This window comes from Quercus lobata, chromosome 4 (assembly GCF_001633185.2).
Source record: "Quercus lobata isolate SW786 chromosome 4, ValleyOak3.0 Primary Assembly, whole genome shotgun sequence".
Taxonomy (NCBI): Eukaryota; Viridiplantae; Streptophyta; class Magnoliopsida; order Fagales; family Fagaceae; genus Quercus; species Quercus lobata.
In genome coordinates, this window is record NC_044907.1 from 71,095,136 (window position 1) to 71,098,187 (window position 3,052).

Sequence of the window (3,052 nt, forward strand, 5' to 3'; positions counted from 1 at the left end):
AATATCTCTTTTCAATTGGAGATTTACATTTGGTGAGCTCTTTTTAGCAAAACAAAAACAAAAAGTGGGAAGATATATAGACACAAGTCTATGCATGTCTCAAGATCAACAAAACCATTCACTAATCATTCATGACAAGTTTGAAAATCTATTTACAACAATCACATAGATTTCAAGATTTCTCCCACAGAGATATGAGTGCATGAAAACAAGCAATGCTCGAAAATGCACAAAGCCATTAGCACAAAGGTACAAGGCAAAACAAGTTTTGAGACAAAAACTCAACAAAGTCAATCAAGCTTTTTGATTTTCTAATTTTTATGAGATTTTTGGATTTTTGACACAAGAAACAAAAAGATTGATAAGACAAAATTAAAAATATGCACAAGTAGACAAGCAAACAACCAATAGCAAAAACAACAAGCAAAACAAACAAACATTGTCACAAAGCATAGGAAGTATTAATGCATGGACATGTTGTAATGCTTATGCATGAGCACCCTTTTTCACCCACACGTCACTTGCGTTTGGGGTGATTTCCTTATAGGATTGGGTACGGGAGTTAGGGCTTTCAAACCTTCGTGAGAAGCTTTCCAAGCAGTTGGTGAATGCACCAATCATCTTCATCACGTTCACCATTCCGGGATCACCATTCTGATCTCTAGATTGATCACCTGCCCAAATTCTTCTATCATTCTAGGTCCTCCTGACCTTTGAGGAGTTGCACTGTTCTTTGCTCTCAGCTTTTGGCAATTTGGTCGAGTATGCCCTTGAAGTCCGCAATAATGACACACATAAGTTGCTCTAGGACCTCTTTGTGGTCGTGGGCGTGACTTGGCACGAGATCCAGACCTGCCCACAGATTGATTACGGGGATTCAGCATCCGTTGGTTCACCACATTCTTCTTCTCCTCCACCTTGAGCTTCTCATCAGTAAGGTCAGCTACAACTGGATCTTTGGCCTTTACAAACTTCACTTCTTTAGTGACATTTCCAGATGAACTACCTCCTCCGGTATATCCCAATCCGGATTTGTCTGAAAAGCTCTTTTGAGATGAGATAACATCATCTAGCTTCTTGATGGTGACCCTCTCTACTTTAGCATTTGCTTGCACAACCTCATTCTCTAGAAATCTTACTTTTGTGTAAGTTTCGGACAACTCACCATTCAATGTTTCTATCTCACATTTGGCCTCCCTATATCGGATGAGGAGACTTTTGTAGTCCTCCTCAGCCTTCTTCATTTTTCTCACAGCAGCCTTGGCCACCCTTGTGTACTCACCCGACTTCTCCAAGAGTGAGTTATAATTCTCTTGAAGATTTGCTGTGCTTTCATCTTCTTCAGCATCTGATTCTTCAACAATTCCTAGTGATTCATCATCACTATGTTCACCAAGGTCTCGTACAAGCAGATTCAACTCATCTGAAGACTCAACATGAGCAATAGTCATAAAAGCCGAATAGTTCCCCTCTCCATCACAGCTCTCTTCAGATTCTGAGTCAGACGAATCCGAGTCACTCAAAGTCGTGACATACACTTTACCTTTCGATTTCAAATAATTCGGACATTCCTTTTTAAAGTGTCCATGCCTGTTACATTCGAAACAAGTGACACCTTGTGTGGGTTGGGATTCTTTTCCATCTTTCTTTTTGAATTCCCTTTTCTCCCTTCCAGAACTTTGGAATTTTCTTTTATCATCAAATTTGCCATTATTTTTGAATTTCAAGAACTTTCTGAAATTTTTGACAAGGTATGCAACATCTTTGTCAACCACATCTTCTCCCGATGAGTCTTGATCTTCCACCTTCTCATTAATGGTCTTTAGAGCAAGAGATTTACTCTTCCGTTGATTGGGCAGCGACATCTCATAAGTCTGCAGAGAACCAACCAGCTCCTGTACTTTGATGTAATCAAGGTCCTTGCTCTCTTCAATTGCTGTCACTTTAGCACGAAAACTTTCCGGCAATGATCGAAGGATCTTCCTTACAATCTTTGAGTCCTCCGTTTTCTCCCCCAAGTTGAACTTACTAACAACCACCTTATTTAGCTTCCCATAGAAAGAGTCAAAAGACTCATCCTCACTCATTTTGAGCTCCTCAAACCGAGTGGTCAGCATTTGTAACTTGGTGTCTTTCACTTTCTTCGTGCCTTAATAGGTGGTTTCCAAAATCTCCCATGCTTCTTTGGCAATAGTAATGTGAGAAATCCTGTGAAATTCATCTGGAGACACACCACAGAAAATAGCATTGAGTGCTTTACTGTTAGCATTAGATGCAGCAAGTGCTGCCTTATCCCAAGTGGATTTGGCTACCTCAGGTCTGGTCCAACCAATCTCAACAGCATCCCAAACGGATTCATCAATAGAAGACAGAAAAGCTCTCATGCGAACCTTCTAAAAAGCATAATTACTACCATCAAAATATGGAGGTGCATTTAGGGATTGAGACCTATCCATCTCAAAAGGGAGTCAAGGATCACACAATGGTAATGAAACCAATAGCAGTGTACCCGCTCTGATACCAATTGAAAGTTCAAAAAACGTGTATAAACACCTTTGAACGTTTAGACCCCCAAATTACAACTTAACCAATTCGAGCAATATGTCAAACAACTAGTGTGCGGAAACATAACATATTCTATAATATGGAATTGGTAAAAACTATCTAAACCAAAACAAAATATAATCCACAGCAGATAATAAAAAGGCAAAGATAGAGAGGAAGGAAGATGCAAACACAAAGACAACACGCGATGTGTTATCGAAGAGGAAACCGAAGCCCTCGGCGTAAAACCTCTCCGCCGCCCTCCAAGCGGTAAACAATCCACTAGAAAATACAGTTGGGATACATGGACAGCAATAGACCCTCCAAGCCTAATCTACCCAGTGCACCTAAGCCCTCCAAGCTTCTTGCTCCAACGAGGTTGCGCCGAACCTTTTTCTTTTCTAGCTTCCCGGATTCCGCTACTAGACCGTAGCATCAACCAATGAAGATTGGTTCCTTCCTAACTGCTTCCCAGAAATCCAAACAGCTGTCTCACAGTGATGATGAT